Genomic DNA, 22,043 nt, shown 5'->3' with positions numbered 1-22,043 from the left:
CCTATTAATCCTTTTCCACCTTCTATTTTTTTAAAATTATTTCTTCTAGCAATTCATTTTGATCTAAAATATTCAATTATATTTCATCTAATAATTTTATTATCCCTTTTATTTTAATCCAGTATTGATTTCCAATTAGTATAGTTAATTTTTCTTCCTGTATTCCATCTCTTTACTCACTCTGCAACTGGAAAATGATGCCAGGGTAAGTGGTACAAATCTTTGGGGAAGGTCAGGAAGGAGAGATCTACACCATGCTCTTCCAAGGAGCATTTCTTGCTAGACCACATCACAGCAGAAGTTTATGTATATATGGAAGTGTTAGGTGCTGGAAACAACATGAGGCCCCTAACCCTTAAGGGTTCTGGAGCATTTTCTCCAATTGCACTTGTTAGTCCCATTGATACCTTTGCAGTTTGTAGCATCTGGGATTGGGGCATATGGGGAAACCAGAGGTTATTAAAAATAACTTTCCTATATATATGAAACTACATGTGAAAGGGATCTGGGAGTCCAAGTTGAACATGAGGCAACAGTGCGATGCAGCAGCTAAAAAGGCCAATGCAATTTTAGGCTGCATCAATAAAAGTATAGTGTCTAGATCAAGAGAAGTAATAGTGCCACTGTATTCTGCTCTGGTCAGGCCCCACCTGGAATATTGTGTCCAGTTCTGGGCACCACAATTCAAAAAGGACATTGAGAAACTGGAGCGTGTCCAGAGGAGGGCAACTAAAATGGTGAAAGGTCTGGAAACCTTGCCCTATGAGGAACGACTCAGGGAGCTGGGGATGTTTAGCCTGGAGAAGAGAAGGTTAAGAGGTGATATGATAGCCCTGTTTAAATATTTGAAAGGATGTCATATTGAGGAGGGAGCAAGCTTGTTTCCTGCTGCTCCAGAGAAGAGGACCCGGAACAATGGATGCAAGCTACAGAAAAAGAGATTCCACCTCAACATTAGGAAGAACTTCCTGACAGTAAGGGCTGTTCGACAGTGGAACACACTCCCTCAGAGTGTAGTGGAGTCTCCTTCCTTGGAGGTCTTTAAGCAGAGGCTAGATTGTCATGTGCTGGGGATGCTTTGATCTGGATTTCCTGCATGGCAGGGGGTTGGACTGGATGGCCCATGCAGTCTCTTCCAACTCTATGATTCTATGATTCTATGATATCAAGGAAGAGAAAATAAAGAATGAGAAATCAATGGAAGAGGATAGAGAAGAGGCAAAATAAGTGGTAGAAATAATTGTGAGGGGAAAGGGAAACAGTGGAAAAGAATGAAGAAAGGGGCAAAGAAGGGACTGGGTAGGGAGTGTATGACTTGTTATGCAAGTTGATTTATATTGAATTGGGTGTATTGTATTGTAAAGAAAGTTAATAAAATTTATTTTAAAAATAAATAAATAAACTAAAAATAACATTCCTCACATTTATAGATTATTCCTACAGAAAGCAGGCATACAGCTTCAGACTTTTAAACAGGGAGATTTATGGGTAGCCCTGCCTAAGACTATCCTTGCTGATTTCTATAACTGTCTACTTAAATCTGTTGATGTAGCATTTAAACCTTGCCTCACAAAAGAAGAGAGGCTAATACACACCCAGGGTTATGCTCTCCATATAACTGTCTGAAAAGTGATGGTCTGGATTTACTCTTGATGAGATCAGCTCCCCGGCCTGCCCACAGATTTATAGGATGGATGCAAATGAGTACAGGGGAGGAGAAGGACCTTTTTGATCGCACATATGCTTGTCAGGCAAAACAGATCAAGAGCTTTTCCTGCCAAAACAGGTCCGAGGTGGTAAGTTGCTCGCCATCCAATGAAAAATGACATCTAGAGGGTTCAGGAAAGCAGCATTAGTCTAGCAAAGGTCAACATACAAAGCCTGGAAATAGGCTGACAAAGTTGTTGCACAAGCATTACTATGGGAAGTATTTATGTCAGACTCAGCTTTGAGGTCCTGAGGAAACAGACAAGGTAGAGCTTGAGAAATGACTAAGGACACTACCACACAAGCTCTGTTCTTGATGCAATCTCATTAGTGAATGAAAATGGAAACACACTGGATTCAGAGCAGCCATTATAACACATCTCCATAACAGCATGACCAGGGCTGTTTCTACCACCACACTGTCTTCTACACTCCCATTTAAAACTGCCTCCCTACAACCTACTCAATGTGTGTTTTGGGTTTTATTTTATTTTTACTTTTTAACACAATTTCAGAGTTATGCTAATGCAATTTGTTTGTTTAAAAAAGAAAAGAAATAGAAAAAATAAGATAATTATGCTGCTTAGGAATAGCAAGGGGGAGGGAGGATGGGGGAAAGGAGGAGACACAAACCCCCATGGACTGCCATTTTGGAACAGCAACATTTCACACCTGGGGACTACTGGGACTGCAGTACAATCAGGAGCTTATTGTCAAGTTTCCCCGTCAATGAAAAGGGACACCCTAACCACACTTCAGAGACACAGCAGCTATGGGTCAGAGGTGACATTATGTGCTATGTATCGCCAAAGGCTCTATTTTCTCACTTTAAATGCAGTTTAAAAGTTGTGTGTAGTATTTTGGCCCCTGGTATCCAGTGGAGTTTGGTTCCAGGACACCCTGTCCATGGATGTTCAAGTCCCATTAAATACAATGGCAAAGTAAAATGGTGTTCCTTATATAAAATGTCAAAATCAAGGTTTGCTTTTTGGAATTTATATTTTAAAAATATATTTTCAGACCATAGATTCTTGAATTGGTGGATGAAAAATCATACATAGGGCTGATTGTAATCTCTAAGAGTGAATATAATGAATCACATGTTTGAAACCATCCATGGCTGAGCAGTGGTACAGTGATGCTATTGGAATCAGAGCATCATCCTACTACTCTCAGTTATGGATGGCTTCAAACATGTCTTGATAAAAGAAAGGACCAAGCTCTAGTCCCAGTGTATGATGAAATTACATAATAGGAGCACAGGAGATAATACTATGCCAATGCCTGATATTCCCTTACACAGTACCTGTCAGAACTGGTCCAAGACTGCTGCCTGTTGCAAATCAGCAAATGATAAACATATATATGCCAAAAGTCAAGGTGCATCATAGATAAAACCAGCCATGCTATTTTCAGAAAATCTCACATATACCTCTCCCCACCCCTAGCAGGAAAAATACAGTAATAACAAAATTAATAACTAGCAATTTGCTCTCTTTTCATGATACCCCCAAATCTGCTGCCTGAGGTGGCTGCCTCACCACCCCTAATGGTAGGGTCAGTTTGTGAAAAGCACTTCTGCTATTACTGAATGTTGTCAGTACAAAGTTTCAGGACTATAATCTATGAAATATGCTTGATTCTTTCTGTCTGCACTGCTCATTATAAGCAAAACCTGTTACCTTTCCACATTAGCAAAAGTGTGTTTGTGTGCGCGCGTGCAGGAAGAAATAGATATTTATATGAAAACTATCATTTAAAGCTACACACTGAAACATCTGAAGTTACAGGTGCAAGGACATTGTTCTCACAGCAGAAATGCACAACTGTCTGAGTAGGGATGCCATATCCCGGCGGCCCCCAGGACAATTCCACTTTTGGGGCCCCCCTGCCTGCCCCGGTCCGGTTCCCCCCCAACCCCGGCCTTTGTCTCGCCTCCGGGCTGGCCTTGCTCATGCAGCCATTGCCGCGGCTGCTAATGCGGCTGGCCGCCAACCCACCTCCTCCTCCTCTTCTTGGGCAGCGCCGCCCTCCTGCTCCTGGGCAGCGCCGCCTTCCTCCTCCTCGACAGCACTGCCGCCGCCGCGCCACCCACAGTGGGGCTTTCCCGCCCGCGCATGGGGCTATGACGGAGGAGTTCGTCCTCTTGGGCCAGCCGGCCATTGGCCAGCTGGCCAAAGGGGACGGGCTCCTCTTCCCTTGTGCGCACCGCCCCGGCCACAGCATGGGCCAGCGGCAGCGCGCGCACATCCTCCACCTGCGCGCCCTCGCGTGGGGCTTCCCAAGGAGCCCTTGCGCCGGGGAGGGGGGAGAAGCAGGATGAAGAGGAGGAGGAGGTGGAAAGGTGAGTCAGTGGCCATTTCAGGTCTGCCTTGGTTTGTTTTTTTTTAATAAATTTTAAAAAATAAAAAAAACTAATTTTTGTTTTTTTTATTTTATTAATTTTTATTATTGCTTGTTTTTATTTTATTTCATTTATTTTTATTGCTTGTTTTTATTTTATTTTATTTCATCTATTTTTATTATTGCTTGTTTTTATTTTATTTCATTTATTTTTATTATTGCTTGTTTTTATTTAATTTCATTAATTTTTATTATTGCTTGTTTTTTATTTTATTACATTGATTTTTATTATTACATATATACATCTCTGCTTTGTTTTTTTTCCCATTATTTTTTATTATTAAATATATGCAAGTGCATTTTCTGTGTATTTATGGCGCTTTGAATGCTAACAAGTCTGCCTTTCTTGGACAATTATAGTGATGATGATGATGATGATGATGATGATGATGATGATGATGATGATGATGATGATGATGGTGATATTGATATCAACAAGCCTCTGAGGCACAGCCAATGTAACTTGCTGTGATTTTTACAAACTCATGCACAGTGAAGAAAAACCACAGTCCCTTGACCAAGTACACACTTCTGAGAAGTACAGTTGAACCCGAGGGAAAGTACATTTCTGCCATCTGTCTAGGAATGATGCCAAAATGTCCTCCATTTTGATCATGCCTAAAAAACAGGCATTTATATTAACATTTTTTTAAAAAACTCAAATTTTTTGCGTGTCCTCCATTTTTAAAAAATGTGTCCTACATTTGAAAATGTTGCCCTACTTTTGTCCTACATTTGTCCCGGTTTGGAGGTCCTGACTTATGGCATCCCTATGTCTGAGGACCCTTTCCACACTATACAGTTATGGTGCCATGATTCCACTTTATTTGTCATGGTTCTGTCCTATGGAATCATGGGATTTGCAGTTTAAGAAGGGACATTTAGAATTCTCAGCCAGAGAAATGCTCTGGGACCTCTAACCAAACTATAAATTATAGGATTTCATCTTGAACCTTATTACCAGATCTGCATTTTATCTTGAACCTTATTACCAGTTAAGGTTGCATTCGTAGGTTTTGTCATCTAAAAAAATATGTGGAAAAATAGTTGTTTCTACATGAGTGCTGCCTAAACTCGTATGCAAAACCTATATGTACCAGGAAGGAGACCTGTACACAATGGTTCTCAAACTGTGGTGTGCAACCCTCCTGAGGAGGGTGGGAATAATAGTTTTTTTTTTGGGGGGGGGTGTAAGAAATTAAATTATTATTTATTTCTCTCCTCCCTTCTTTTTCCCCCTACAGCATAGGAAATGGCACAGTGTGAAACTGAAGAGCTGAGATGGAACAACAAAAGGATGTGACACATCTTCTGGCAAAGAGATCTTCCTAGGGAGGAGGGAATGAGGATTGTCACAAATTCCTGATGTAAAGAAATGAAGGAAAGAGGCAGAAGGGCGGGAGGAATATTAAGAAATGGATGGGGTGAACAGGGAAAGGAAAGATGAGTCCAAGAATTACTGGAAAGGGCCAAAGGTAGTCAAGTTGAGTCAAATCGAGTTCAGTTGAATCAAGCTGCGCCTAGGCCTTGCCCATGAAAAGCAGGTTGGGATTGTTGGCCTCAGGATCAGGAGTGCTTGTTGGCAGGAGTGGGGAATGGAGTTGAACTGGTTCGAGACTGAATTAGGTCATGTTCAGAGAGGGGGAAAAGAGGACAAGAATCACTGGCATAGTCCTCTAAAGAAACTGCAGTGTCTGGAAAGCACTTGACTTTGATGACACCACTGAAACATCTTCATGCCAGCACTCAAATAACCCACAGGCTTTGACAGCAATTGGCTGGCACCATTTAGATTGCCAGATTAGGGGCATCCTATTCCCTCAGATTTCAAGCCCAAGATCTGGGACTGGAGGAGGGTCTTTTGTTTTGTTTTTTGTAATGTCAAAGATATTGGTCATTGTGTTGTCATGTGGGGTGGATTCTTGTGGTGAATTGGCAGGGAAGGGTTGGAAGACAGGCCAGTATTGCTTCTAGGTCATCTAATGGTGGAAATAGGCATGGAGGCAAGCTGGGTAAATGGACCTGGAATTTGAGTAAACCAATTAATAAAATAATATGGCAGCACAAAACGGGAGGGGGTGTGTGAAAGAAAGGAGAAGAAAGCATACACATACATACCTCAGGTTCAGAACATGCATAGTGTATGTTAATGTTGATTTGTTTTTTTAAAAAAATAGCTAAATTAACATATTATATAGGAAATTATCTGAATCTCATATCTTTTGATCTTCTCTTATCATGGCTTTCACCTTCGTATTCGCAGGACAGTTCAGTCATTACCTGTCCCCTTTTGGCCCTATTTGTCCTATCCCAGCCCAGTGTCTGTAATAGTATAATCTTTATATCCAAGTTCAAAACCATATTGTGATGCAGAGTCTATATATGTGGAATCTTGCACATGTGGTCACCCAATACACAATTATTGCTTATCAAAAATAAAGAAGTCAAAATCACAGAACTCAAGCCTGGCATCTAGGGTGCTCAAGGCACACATAACCATTAAAAGAAGAGCCAGGAGACAGACCAGTTCAGGTCAAAAGAATTTTAAACAGGGCACAACTGCCATAAAAGCACAACACAGTAATGGGCCCGCAGTATCATGATATTGTCCCCAGTAAAGCAAAGTTATAGATATGAATGGCCAAGTTTTAAACTAGCCCAAACTGTTTACACTAGCCTGTGGAATTTTGCAAAATTAAAATAGAAGCTCGGTGGTATAAAATGTTGCTGCATTCTGTCCATTCACAGTCACTTGTATTTTAACCTTGAATCTTGGGGAATTTCAAATACCCAAGAACTACAGTTGCCCTTCCATTTTCCATTCTGGTCTCCCTGGGGTGGGAGTTCCAAAGTCTAGGGGCAGTCACTGAGAAGGCCCTTTCTTGGAGCTTCTGCATGTTATAATCTCCTCCATTAATTTTCCTCAGCCCATGTCCACTAGTACCACTGCTGACAGAGTTAGCACACAAGATAGTACAAGGAGATGAACTGGTAGAAGTAGCTTTCAACAATTCTGTGAATGACAACAGGAAATTAGTCATGCTATACTCAAGATAGTGGTCAGAGCTTCTCAGTGCCAACAAAACCTGAAGGCTGAACTTAGACAATAGGATTTTTTTTCTCATAATGATACACATATTGGAAAGATATAGTCTGTGGATGGCCACATAGGATGTACATTTGGAACACATGGTTTATTTTCTTCTTTTTCTTTGTTTCACATAAGTTGCCTTTATATGGTTAGATAACAAGTTACACCCATAATGTTATTTCACTGTATGTGGACTACCTTTGACAACACGCACACCATATATATATATATATATATATATATATATATATGGATATTTCACATAATACACTAGGTAATACAGATATTTATGGAAATAGATCACATTGTTTTTGGCAGAACAAAAAAGAACAGATAGCAACTACTTTGCGTTACAAATCTGAATGTGGAATTTTTTTTCCAGTAAACCTCCCTGCATTAAAAATGAATTAACTGTGTGATTATTAATTGTGCATATTCCAATCCCTTTGTGCTCTACCGCATGTTTCCTGAATCTCATTTGAATCCTTTGGCTAAGTAATGTGTCAAGGGGGGTACTAGCCTGAATGCCTGATTTATTTAAAAAGCAGGACAGCACTTCCAGATTAGAATACCAATGAGTGGGGTTAAAAAGGCTTCACTGTAGTTGGAGGGCAGCTCTCACTCTGAGAAGTACCTGAAAAGGACCTCTATGGACTAATTTTCAGAATCACATTGTAATGTGGGCTCATGTCAATCATCAGAACAGACAGCTTCATCCCATGATATAAACTAGTTATACATTCAAGAGCTGCCAGAGGATCTTCATTAAAAAAGGGACTTAGCTTTAAAAGAAGAAGGTTGTTTTATTATAATACTTCAAACATAGTTTTTTGTTTTATATGTTCTCTGAAACCCTTTTTTGTTCTTCTCCACAGCATCAAAAAAAAGTGCCACTGAAGAAGCGACAACATTAACTATTCCAATTTTTAATAGGAATCAAGGTAGCTTTCTGGTTTAAGGCATGCAAAAAAAAAAATGATATACATTTTCCCCTTAAATATATTCATGCCTTTGACTAACAAAAAGAAATCTCCAGATGTAATAGGAGGGTGTTTTTAATCTTTTGTGAGGAGGGATTTGCAAAGCTGCTACTCAAGTACAATATCTAGTGGCAAAGTATATCAGCAAGAGGTGTATATATTTGTATAAAACCTTTGGGCTATCACCAGCTTCAAGATACAAGTGAGATACTACAGTCCATGTCATTAAAATATAATGAGATAGCATTAAGAAGAAAACATTAACAATATCCATGGAAGTGAATCATTGGCACAGTAATCTTGCATTTCAAGAAACGTTAGCATGAGCATGTTTTTAAAAAGAAGACAACGTAAGTGCATTTCTGTTTACCTACATGGTTGCCATTTCAAAGATCCTCATTTAAATATAATTCAGCAAGTCACTCGTCTTCAAATTAAATAGGGCATTTTAATCAAAACGGCTCCTGCCTTATGAACGTAATGTATAAGGAAGCAAGCCGCTCTTCCCGGGGTGCTTGTTAGCTCAGCAGTCTTTTTCCTTTGGTGGCCCATCAAAACCTGAGCCTGGGCATTTTCCAGAAGCTTTTTGATATTTTTATTTCAGGAACTTCAAGGCTTTAGTGTTAGCCATTTCCCCCCAATTTTAATTTGTTTATTTTTGACACATTTATGTGCTGTCATTTCATAGCTAATAGACATAGCTGATACAGATACAGACCAGAATTCTACATGAGAGAAATGTATACGTAAGCACCATACTTCCATGGCTTTGCACTGAATCCTGGCTCAACCTCCCTCCCAATCCTCACTTAGCAGGTAGCATCCACGGCAGTCAATAGGGATCTGTTCTCCTGTTGATTCTGAAGCAACTGACTGCTATTTCCACTCCCTCCTGTGTGCAGCCTCTGGTGCAACAGACAGAAGCAAGATTCAATTGTTCTCCACACCAGAAATTGCTTGTGCAAGGAGGGCCATCAACCAGTTCCTTCTTGATTGACAGTAGAAGAGACCCTTGTCAATTTCATAGGCTGCTGTCCAGTAAGTAGAGATCGGGGAACCTGCATCTTACCTATGTAGTCCCTATCAAGGGCTATCTAGGAACTGACAATAGTCATCAGTAGTGTCCCTAGTAGGGTGTGGGGGGTGCAGACCACACTGGATGACACCCCGAGAGGAGGTGACACAGCCATCCCTAGAGGATACACAGGAGCTGCTGCCACAGTACTCACTAAGATGAGGTAGGCCTTTGTAGCCTCTGGAGGTAGACATTCCCCCCCTTTGCTCCTTCCCGTCTCCCTGCCATGTGATGATGAAGGCAGGAGAGTGTCTTATCAAGCAGCCTTGCTTCTGCTTCGGCTTCTGGTGTACCTGGGTATCCTATGGGCACACTGGAGGGTCAGCTCTGCACCACCTGGCCAGCCCTGCCTTGCCTTCCAACCTGGCTGCCTCAGATGGCTGCCTTCAGGTGCTGCTGAGCGCTCAGGGGAAACAGGAGGAGGAGGAAGAAAAAGAACAGCAGAGCCCCAGACTAGTTCTTCCTTGTCAACTCAACAGTGCCTTGATGACTACTACTACCGCCCCCTCCATCCTCCTCCTCGCTCCAAGCCCAACACCCAGCTGAGAAAATCCTAAAATAGGTTCACCATAGGGTCGTCATAAAGCAGAAATTAGCAGCAGCAACAACACAATATAAAGGCATTTTAGTATTTTAGGATGGCAGGGGGACTGTACAAGATCTGGGCAACTACCACATGGTGATATCATGTAGGGAAAGGGTATGTAAATTGGAGAAAGCCAAAGGAACAGGCTGGAATCCTAAGAAAGCCATATTTGGCCCCAGGGCCCAAGTTTCCCCACCCCTGAGTTACAGTGATTGATCAGGGAAGTGAGGTTTAGCTCCATGGCAGAGCTCATGCCTTGCATACTGAAGGCTTTGGGGGCCCTGAACTGAGTAGTGGCTGGTGATTTCTGTGTCAGCGGTGCTGTGAATCTACTCTAGGTTGTAGTCCATATTTGAGAGGTGTTTTCTAAAGCACAGAACTTCCCACATGATTGGAAGTTCTCTCTTTTCCAGAAGTCCCAGCGAATCAATCTGCTAATCAGAGTAGAGAACACTGGACTTGACCAACAAGTCCTTTGCCCTAGTATGATGCACCTTCCTGCTTTCATATAAACCTGGGTTCAAACTCCACTTAAGCTATGATACTCATGAGAGTGTCCCGCCATTTTTTTTTCTAAGTATGATCTCTGGTAATGTCATTATGCATGATGAATTAAGTACCAACTACTGTTGCTCACAGCTTGTTATTCAAACAGAGAGAAAAAGAGAGCCCATGTGTTCCTGTTTAGAAATTAAAACAGAAAGGTTATGATGAAATAAATACATTATTGTGTCTCATCTACATAGTGAGATGAGAGAAGGAATATTTATAATCTATCCTACTTGTGTCTAACCTGAAGATGGATTAAGAGCCGAAGGGAAGTTGAGCCCTGCCACCACAAAAACTGGAAAGGAAACAGAATAATCAAATCATAGTATTTGAAGAGAACACAAGGGCTATCCAGTCCAACCCCCAGCCATGCAGGGGTATACAAAATACCCCACGCAGCTAACTAAGGCCCCCATACAGACAGACCAAAATAAAGCTGCTTTGGGTCCTGGAGTGCAACTTTGGCACAGCTTCCAGACTCTTAGTACGCATGCATCATATAAACAGCAAACCTCCAAAGGCACATGAAGCAGCTTTATTTTGGCCTGTCTGTATGGGGCCTAAGTAAATATATAGACTTTCTGGAGAGTGTATTGCAGCAACAAATCAAGCCTTGAAAATTGTTGGAAGTGGCTGCTCTACTTGCTGATCTGGAGATCAACACACAATCTTCTCCTATCACCTAGAGATGAGGCCATCAAAACTGGAGAATTTACTATCTTGTCTCCTGTCTGGAGACAACCCATGAAAACTGGAGGCTCAGGGGTGGGCCTTGAATTCTCGCAATTGTGAGAATGAAATTGTGTGACAGGATGACTGTGTGCTACTCTCGGCCTAAATGGAGAAAGTAAGATGCAAAAATATTTTATTCTAACAGTCTCTTCTGGTTTGGTATATATTGCATATGTTGGCTTCAGGCTGCAGGTACTGTGTGAAAGATTTTTATGTGCTCCTCTGAGTCACAGGTGGGTCCTTAAAAAGCTGTTCATTCATGAGAGGCTGATGCCATCTCAGCACGTGGCACCTTTGGAAAGAAATAAACAATATATCTAGGATACAACCATTCTAGAAGTGGTCATGGAAATAGGATCTCAGAGATTAAAGCATTTCTTGCAGACTTCTAGGGAAATTCAGAATAAATCAACATACAATGGAAATAAGAGGCTTCTTTTTGTACAGCTGTGCCTCTTTTTTATAATTTTCATCTCAAAACAAGCCATTTATCATAAATTTGAACAATGTATGATACATGTTATGCAGTGTTATATTTTCAGTGGATCCCACTCAAGACAACTCTCAAGGAATAGCATCATTATGAAATGAGTTTTGAGAGCTTAGAAAATCCACCTGGTGTGTAAGCTCTTTTGCACTTGCGTGAACCCAGAGAGAGCTTAATTAAAGTCTTTCTGATGCTTAGAGATAAAACAGATATACCAATCCTTGCTCTTTGGGGCTCTTAAAAGAACTCTTTTGAAGCTCCCCTCATTGCTGTCTCTGTCATGCTGAAGGCTTCGATTATACACAAACACACACACACACACAGAGCCTCTTCATTAAAAAAATGAATGTACTGCCACAGTGCAGAACAAGAGTGTGACAGACTCCGTGAAGCCTCAGCACCTTTTTAGCCTCCATCTTAGGAGCAGTTAGCTGTACAATCTTTGATTTACCCTTTCTTGCTGCCTAATGGGTAAAAGGCACTGACATCTCAAATCTAAAGCACACAAAAGCTTGGAAGGACTTGTGCATATACAGTTTAGAGAAACTCTCCACAGCACAATCAAAAGCAGAAAATCATAAGGGGTATGGAGTGTGGGGGAAAAACCCACACAGAAAGCCTCTGTTGCCAAGATAGGATACTGTATCCTGTCAATTAAAAGAAACTAGGGCCCGTTACAGATGGGCTAAAAAGTACGCGCGGAGTGCGTACTAGGGTTAAGACGGGGCGGTGCTTCTGCGCGCACAAAATGATGGCGGCCGCTCCACACAGCTGCCGCCATTGATACGTGACGACCGCGCCGCCTCAAAACGAGGCGGCGCAGTTGTGACGTATTGAGGTCGCGGCAGGGCGCCTAGGGCGCCCTTTCCACGACTCCGGAAGGAGCTCCGTTTCGGAGCTCCTTCCTGGTTTGGTCCGCTGGGCGCAGCCTTCAGACGGCTGCGCCCAGCGGACCAAAGGAGAAAGGGGCCAAACGGCCCCTTTCTTCTTCTCCCCGCCGCCGTGGGGTGTCCTTGGGGCTTGAAGCCCCAAGGACACCCCTTTCCAGGCTGCGGGGAAGGGGCCTTTTGGCGCTTCCCCGCAACCCGGAAAGCGGCGGATCGGGGCTTCAGCGGCTGCCGCTCTGGCCACTGAGGCCCCAATCCGGCAGGGAAAGGTGCGCCTACAGGCCGCCCCAAAGGGGCGGTCTGTAACGCGCCAATGCTATACTGCTGAGGATCAAATACTGACTTGTAGCCAACACCTACTAAGTATATGCAGGTACTTAGTTGTCCAGGGGAGCACCACTCAGCCCTTCACTAGATGGGTGTTTTTACTATTCAATCCAAATATCGAATATATTCATGTAGCACCTCCTGATATAATATTCTGTTTGACACAGCTTCACTATTCATAAATTGCATGAGTGCTGCTGTGGATATTCCACTGCAGATTGGTTCCACAGAAAAAGCAGAATGATACTTATGAGCAACCTACATGGTTGGCCCCAAGATTTTTATGTGTGCTTCTATTTCAGTTATAGCTCTGTTTGTTATTTCCCTTGCACTGACTTCATGGATTTTTACAATCTGTTGTTTTTGTTGTTGTCAGTTAAGCTGGTCTGCTTGTTGAACTAAGGCCACTTTCCTTTCCTTCTGAAATCTGACTAGTGTGAGAGTATACTGGAAGACTTCAGTGGAGAGCATTTCTCACAATATTCTTCCTCATTCTTTGTCTATTTTGATGTGAACAAAAGGCAGACCATCTTAACTGACAATAACAAAGACAACATCTTGACAAAATGTAGGCTTGTGACTCTAACATCATCACCTTTTCTCTCCTTCTCTCATATGATTTTTAAAACTTTTGCCTGATGAAGAAGCCAGTGTAGCATCAAAAGCTTGCATGGTGTATGTCATGCCTCCAGAGCATCTTTGATGCTCTTGAGACATATATTTAGTTGAGATTATAATAGGCTTTTCTATGTATTAGTTTAGGAGGGGAAATAGAGATCTATAGCTTTAAGAAAGACAAGGATTGTGGGAAATCCTAGGGCAGGGGTCGGCAACCTACAGCCTGCAGGCCGGATCCGACCCAGCGAGGCCTTGGGACCGGCCCCAGCCCGGTCCTGCCGCCGATTGCTGTCCCCGCCACAACTTCCGCGCTGCTCAGGGCACCATTTTGAGTTCGGCCCCCCAGTTGTCTGAGGGACAGCAACCCGGCCCCCGGCTCAGAAAGGTTGCCTAACCCTGTCCTAGGGTCTTATTCTACCTCTCCAGCTAGTTTCAGTTCTGTGTAGTGAGATTTCAGCCAAGTCAGACCTGGAGAGAGTATTTTCCTTTGACAAAGATAAAGTCCACAGAAGAAAAAAGGTACAACCCACAAAAAAGAGAGAACAAGGTATTTAAGAAAGACTATTGAGAGAGAAGAGATCAGTTTCATGTTATTTGTGTTTGTAACCAGTAAAACCTTTGAAAACTTAAGAAATTTGTGGACAAGTCTTTTGTTCAGGCTGTGTTCCTGAGAGCCAGAGGCCTTACTACACCCAAAGTCCATAGCATTGCTCTTGGGCAGTGTATTTTGTGTATTGTTTGGTTGGTCTAATAATGTTTTGTGGATTTGGGATGTTAGTGTATTTTGCTGTATAGGCAACACAGCCAAATTTACCCAACTATTAATGTTAACACACTGTAAACATGTTAAAGTAACAGCTAACACACAACAGCCATTTCAGATAATGTCTCCAAATGCTCTGAGATGAAAGCACTTTCTTATTGATGATTAAGGTATTCAATAACAGCAAGCAGAGAGGGGTGGAGGAATGAAACTGATACCTGATTTATTTTATTTTAAAAAATTTATTTGCTTTTTATCCCACTTTTGGACTTAACGTTAATTAGGAGTTTATCACACGGGAGGCAAAGCACCCAAATCTTGTGGATAAACAGGCTTTAAATCCTAAGAATACCCCACAAGAGTGGGATTGTTTTCAGACATGTCGGGCGATTTTGACATTAACCCATGCAGAAAGCCACAAAATTGTGCCACTTTTTAACTTTGAGATTTTCCAGAAGTCAAAAAGCAGTGTGATATTACAGCTTTCTGCATGGGTTAATGTTGCATTAATACCCAAGTCTTACAACATCATCTGAAAATGATGCTGGTCTCGTGGGATATTCCTGGCTTTATACCTTGTTTATCCGCGGAATCTGGGTGCTTCCCTCCCGTGTGATAAACCCCTTACAATATAAATTGAAACAGAATAAAAAGGTTTTTTTAAACCATTAAACCAGATATTTAGTTAAAACACTCCTATTAAAACATTAAAAATGAAAACAATTAAAATACTTTATAAATATTCTTTATATACCTAAAACAGCACCTTACAGTTCACTCCCATCCTGATCAGCCAAAGCTGAAGGCCTGTTTATATAAGAAAGTCTTTGCCTGCTGGCAAAAAGACAGCAGACAAGGGAGAGATCAAGCCTCCCTTGGGAATTCCAAAGCCCAGGTGAAGCCACTGAGAAAGCTGTTTTCCATGCCTTACCAGGCAAGCCTGGGAGGGTTGTGGGATGTAGAGAAAGCCCTCCAGTGAAAATCATGCAACTTGGGCAGGCTATTGGGGAAATGTGGACTTTCAGATAGTCTGGACCTAAGCCATATAGGGCTTTATAGATCATAATATGCTCAGACAAGTGGATGCATGTTGAAGACTTACTTATTTTTTCAAGCTTGCCTAGTGAACTAGAGCCTACTGTGCATTATGTGGATAGTGCAGAAATTGTAGATTCATATTATGCATTGTTTTATTTGTATGGCTTTTGATTAGGTGGCCTTTGAAATCTTCAGCTGTAAGCAGTTTATAAATCATCTATAAATAGCCTTTTTGTTTATTTATAAATAGTCATAAATAAATTAAATAAATGGCTGAATAACTGAAATGCCATTTTTATTGGGTTGTGGTAGAAAACATTATGGCTATGGTGCAACTGATGAACCTTCATGCCATTGTGGGAAAATGTGAAATGGACAAAGATCAATGCATTCTTAACATGGTCAGTTAAGTTGCACAGAACAAGCCTGTCTGTGATATTTCTGTGTTAGGAGATCTGGTCAGTCATTCCCCATATATAGAGAAAATGCAGATGGGAACAAATGGAGAAAGCATAGAATTCAAAGGTCGGTGCTGAAGACAAGAGTGGTGATGCCCTCTAAATCAAAACCCCATAATGTTAAGATCTCTATCAAGAAAAAATTGTGGATCTCACAATAGAAGCCAAGGCCCTGCCCATAATCTAGCACAACTGCCTTGCCTGTCTGGGTCACTGAAAGCAGCACTCTTGCAAGGGCCTCAGATATACAGGACTGAAGAGAGAGAGGGGGAGCAAAGAGAGCATATGGAGACTGTAGGGAGGAAGAGGTTGCCATTTGTTGCTGCTGCCTTGAACCTCTGCTTTACCAGTGGGACTCTGCTCTTCACAGATCCAAGGCCCTAACCACTGGGCACTGCCCGCTATCCAGCACAGTTGCCTTACCCTTCTGGACCAGGCTGAAAAAACTGCTGTTGAATGCCAGGTTGGTGAATGGAAAAACAAATGCCTTTCAGGATTTGATTCTGGATGAGCATCCCAACCTGGTCTGTATTACAGAGACCTGGCTAGATGAGTTGGTGTGGGATGTTAATCTATCTCAGCTCTGCCACCAGGTCTTTCTTTGGAGCAGCAGGTGAATCCTGGAGGATGAGGACATTGGGTTGTAGTGGTCTCACCCCATATTACGTAACCCCATGTTACATAACAATTGTATGTTGTATATACAGTGGACCTGCCATGTCAGTGGGCTAGCCATCCAGTATTGCCCATTTCTCCCTCCTCCTTTGCTCTTTGTAAAAACATTCCCACTGGAAACAAAAGTGGTGACTGTTACTACACTTAATGCAAGAATGTTATATGGTCATTCCTAGATGTACCAGTAACCAATCCGGCTGACATGTTTTGAACTAAATGAAGTTTCCAACTTTTGTACCAAGGTAGCCCAATGCACAGTGTATTTCAGAAGTCTAGGCAAGCTGAGTATACAGTGAGCATGATTTCTTCTGGCTTATTCTTAGTTATAACTTTCCAGATCTGATAATTCTGAATTGTCTCATGCTTTTCTCAGCAAAATTCATACAACTTGAGATATTTCACAAACTGAAGTAAATAAATTCCTAATCATTCCAATACTAAATCACTGTTTGTGCCATTAAAAATGTATTCAAATGATTTAACAATTTGATGCATGTTATCATTTTATCAGACATTCCTACATAAAGCTTGCCTTGGCAATTACAGAGCCTAATAAGCAGAACTAAATTAAGTTATAGCCAATAAAACACACTGATTTGCTGTGTCATGCAATTATGGAACCCTTCTTTTGTGTATAGTGAGTACATGTATAAAATAATCTAGAAGTATTTTGTGGCAATTTAGTGATCACTGATAAAAGTGCATGATTTTATTTTCTCTGCATTCCTGTATGAAGGAGAGAAAGTTCTATGTTTGTGACCATTTTCAAAGGTTAGCAAAAGCTTGGATTGTATATTTTACTACGCAATGCCTACCAATACATTTCTACACTAGCCTATACTGTGTCCTTCTTTTGAAAAATATTTAGAAAACAAAAATTTAAGACAGCTAGGAAGGAAGAAATTGAGCTTTGCAGATCTTAGGGTTTTGTTTTATTTCCAAAGGACCATAGCGATCTCCACACCACTGAATACATTTTTTCCTCAAAAAATGATGATGCTTTAGCAACAGAATAAGGATTTGATGTCTAGTCACTTCTTCACAGCCATGTCTCTTTAAAGAAGACTTTCAATCATTAATGCCTAAGTCAGTCAGCCTGACAGACCTTTTTAATAAGCAGTTGAAGAGCCACCCTCTTTTGCACATGAAGCTAACAAAAGGCTCATTAGTCAAATGAACAAAGAATAGTTTGAATATCAATGTCTTATTTTAGAGGAAAGACTGCTCCACCAAAAAAAAAAAAATTAATAAAATCTCAGTGCAGTCATTTGACTGGAGTTTCTGTGTCCAACTTTTAATGCTCCGAACCCTACTTATAAAAAATTGATGTTGAAGAAAATGTTGAAAGGATATATTCACTGCATGTCACTTTAAGTGATGGGTCTTTACATTCAACAATCATTTAGAAAACCTAACTTGAAATAATAATTTTTAAAGGAAAGAAAAAACCAAGAAAACTTGTTCATCGCATATCTCTTTTTTTTTTTGCCATTGAAATCACTCTGCTGAATTTCTTCTTACAGGAAGACTGCCTATGAGAATGATAAGCCACAGGAAAATATATTTGCAAAGTAAAGCATATGATTTCAGTGTTTTTGGCAAATGAGCTAAGATTTAAAAGGGGCATTTACAAGAAATGGAAAAGGGGAGGAAATCACCAAAGAGGAATTCAAACAAATAACCAGCACTTGTAGGGAGAAAGTAAAAAAGGCTAAAATATTGAATGAATTCAGGCTTGCTAGTGAGGTCAAAAACAATAAAAAGAGGTTTTTGGTTATGTCCATAGTAAAAGGAAGAACAAGGAAATGGTAAGGTTGCTGCATGGAGAAGATGGAGAAATGTGAATGTGACAGGGAAAAGGCAGAATTACTCAACACCTAATTTTCCCTGATTTTCTCTGAAAAGAATAAAACCTGAGGGAAAGGGAGAAGATGATGTAGTAGGGAAAATGCTGCACAAAATAGGTAAAGAGGTAGTGCAGGAATGCCTGGCTATTTAAAATAAATTCAAGTCTCCAGGTCCAGATGAACTTCATCCAAGAGTATTAAAAGAACTCACAGAAATAATCTCAGAACCACTGGCAATATTTGAGAATTCCCAGAGAACAGGAGGAGTCCCAACAGAGGAGAGGAGGGAAAACCTTGTCCCATCTTCAAAAGGTGGTGGAGGAACGAAGAACCAAAGAAATACCACCCAGTCAGCCTGACATCAATACCAGGAAAGTATTCTAGAGCAGTTCATGATACAGACAGTCCATAAGCATTTAGAAAGGAATGACACGAACTTTAAATGTCAACATGGGTTTCTCAAAAACAGGTCATGCCAGACTAATCTGACTCCCCCCCCCCTTTGTTTCCTTCCCTTCCCTTCCCTTCCCTTTCCTTTCCTTTTTATTTTTATTTTTATTTTTATTTTATTTTTTGGGATATAAGCTTGGTAGATGAAGGGAATGCTGAACACATAATGCAGTGATTCCAAAACACTCCTCCTGTTGTTTTGAACTTTAGCTGACAGGAGCCTCTGTCAGTTTGGCCAACAGTCAGGAATTCTGAGAGGTGAAGTCCAAAGTATCTGGAGGACCAAAGTTTAGGAACCTCTGATATAATGTATCTTGATTTCAAAAAGATCCCCCATGACATTCTTGCAAACAAGCTAGTAACATGTGGACTAGACAATGCAACTGTTAAATGGGTTTGTAATGGCTCCTCTTCATCCTGGAGAGAAGTGTCTAGTGGGGTGCGACAGGGCTCTTTCCTGAGCCCAGTGCTATTCAACATCTCTATCAATGACTTGGATGAGGGAATAGAGGGCATGCTTATCAAATTTGCAGATGACACCAAATTGGGAAGAGTAGCTGATATTCTAGAGGAAAAGATCAGAATTCAAAATGACGTTAACAGATTGGAGAACTGGGCCACAACTAACAAATTGAATTTAAACATAGAGAAATGATTCCAGAAGTAGGGAATGGTGAGGGAGAATGGGTAGATTCAAACATGCTACCTTCAAGATTTGAGCCAGAGTGATTAGTGAACAGAGGAAAAGAAGAGTGCTAGTCTCCCTGAAATGCACACTGATTACACTCTGATGAAGACATTAGTGACTATTGAAAGCTAGTACAGTATTCATTCATTCATTTATTTTGTACTTTCTGGTTGGCCTAATAAAAGTATCATCCATTTTTGTATTGCAGAGTTTGAATACTGTGATTCATGAGAAATGGGGGACAAGAGCTGAGAAAGAGCCACCAGATGTGACAATTGTAGGAAAGGGGAAAGAGGGAGAAAGCAGGATACTGCCCATAAAGTCAAAATAAAAGAAGTCCAAGTAGACTAAACAGCATTGTCAAAAACAGCCCAGAAAGAGGGAATGATGAATATGGAAAAAAAACCAACCCAGACCATTAAATTTGACAAATTAAACAAAATTCACTGAAAACTTTATATCAATGAATGAGTGCATAAGCAGCACTTAGTGATCCATTTTACAGGCAAGGAAAGAAATGTATTTCAAAATGGATGCCTGAACAATGTTGCTATTGGGGGAAAAGTTCTTCCAGTACTTTCTTTTGTTGAAGTAATAAAAAGTTTCCATGGGAGAATTTGTAGACAAAAATTCATTGCAACTTTGGCACAGCTTTTGATACAGGGCTACAAGCGGGAGGGGTGTTTTCCCACTTCTCTCGCAGACCAGCAGAGCTCCAAACACTCTGATCTAACCTAAAAAGGTCAGCAACAATGCCACTAAGGTGGCTAGAGAACTGGCTTGGATACTTTAGACAGAGGTCACTTGTGGTGGTGCAAAATGGAAAGCAAAGGCAGGTAGAATTACGCCGTAAGCATGAGGAGTTAGTCTACAGTAGTTTCTTTTCTCTTCTTTTTTCTTAATGTGTGTTCTAATGACCTGATTGAAGGAATGAGCAGCATGGGGGATGCTTTTTTTATTATTTTCTGCTGATGTGAAATGGAATTGTGGAAGTCAACGGAAAGGTGAAAAGTGCTACAAGTCATTCTGATTTAGGGCCCACCAAGAGCCTGAGGGTGAAATTCTAACCCCACTGAAATAAATGCAACTCTCCCCAAGGTTTCTAAACTCAAATTTCATATTATTATCATCATCATCATCATCATCATCATCATCATCATCATCCCACACCTGCATGAGGAAAAACATTTTTGGGATGATACCTCATTGAGAGATTAGGAATGCATGCTGCCTGGGTGAAAGCTGGTTTGTGCAAATTGTTCTGTAGTAAGGTGGCACACTGTGACACAACATCAGATTAAAATATGTGATCTCAATTCAAACCACGATAGGACAAAGATCAAGAGGCAAGGTCAGGTATCTGTAATATCATAAGGGAGACTTTTGGAGGTATCAAAATGTTGTCCAGCAGGGGAGAAAAACAACAAGTTCTGAAACAGTGACATTAGTGACTGATTAAACAGGAAGAGTAGCACAGTGATTATCTGCTCCTGGATACAACAACAAATACCTAAGCCCCTTAGCAATGGTTTTAGTAACCTTCTTCAAAAAAGAAAGTCTGCAGAGCAGCTGCAAGAGAGAGGAACAACCAGGATCATAAGGGACAATTTTGTGTTTTGTTGGAAGGGGATGGTGATTAACAGGAAACTCTATTAAGGTGTACACAGCCCTGCGGGGAATGGAATGGAGCAGTGCTGGAGGCTATCTGAGCTTGTGCTAAGTGGAAGGAACAAAGGGGCATGAACTTCAGCTGAACTGGACACTTAAAAAGTTAGCCAGGGTTTTCTTGTACAAACCTACTATGAATAGGTTACAGTGACAAAGTTTTGAGGAGGGGGAAGGGAGGTGAAAGCATCAGATGTGTATGGTGAAGCTCTGAAAACAGAAACATAGCATAAGCGGTCAAAACCTACCTTATGTGGAATTTAAAAATATGGAAAACTAGAATAATAAGTTGTACTTCTAAGTGCTTCTGGGATAAGATAGGCAGATAGATAGATAGATAGATGATAGATAAGCAAGAAAGATATGATACACAGCATGAATATAAGTAAATGTTCCATTTGAATTACCGATACTGTACTGGAGTCAGCCAAAACAAGAGACCAAAATCTTCATTTATTCAATACAGAGGAGAGTACCAAGATGATGTTGTTGTGTGACTTCAAGTTATTCCTGATTTATGGAGACCCTAAGGCATCTCTATCATGGGGTTTTCTGGGGGTGAGAGAATATGACTTGCCCAAGGTCACCCAATGGGTTTCTATGGCTGAGGTGGGGTTTGAAACCCAATCTCCAGAGCCCAAGTCCAACATTCAAAACACTACATTATGCTAGCTCTATACTGGTACTAAAATTCCTGTTATCACTATTTCTCAATGGCTCAACTTAAGATGGGGAATCTAAAATCACAAGCACAGTAGAAAGGGCAGTTAGATATTTTCAGTATCTGTTAAGCAGAGTGCCAATTAACATGCCCTGAAATGGCTTAGACATACAGATACGGGCAATATACTTCTTTATCTGTATATCATGGGCCTCAGTTGGTTTTAGTCTCATGGTTCACTTTCTAAACTATTCCGCTTCCAGATACAGCTGTGTAGGAGAAGATCCAAACTGGAACCCTGGAAATGACTTGCAGTTAAATGTACTTTTTATTGGAATTTCTTGTTATAAAGACCT

The sequence above is a fragment of the Sceloporus undulatus genome, chromosome 1 (genome assembly GCF_019175285.1).
Source record: "Sceloporus undulatus isolate JIND9_A2432 ecotype Alabama chromosome 1, SceUnd_v1.1, whole genome shotgun sequence".
Classification (NCBI taxonomy): domain Eukaryota; kingdom Metazoa; phylum Chordata; class Lepidosauria; order Squamata; family Phrynosomatidae; genus Sceloporus; species Sceloporus undulatus.
The sequence above is the reverse complement of the archived record's forward strand: the minus strand, read 5'-3'. Positions refer to the sequence as shown.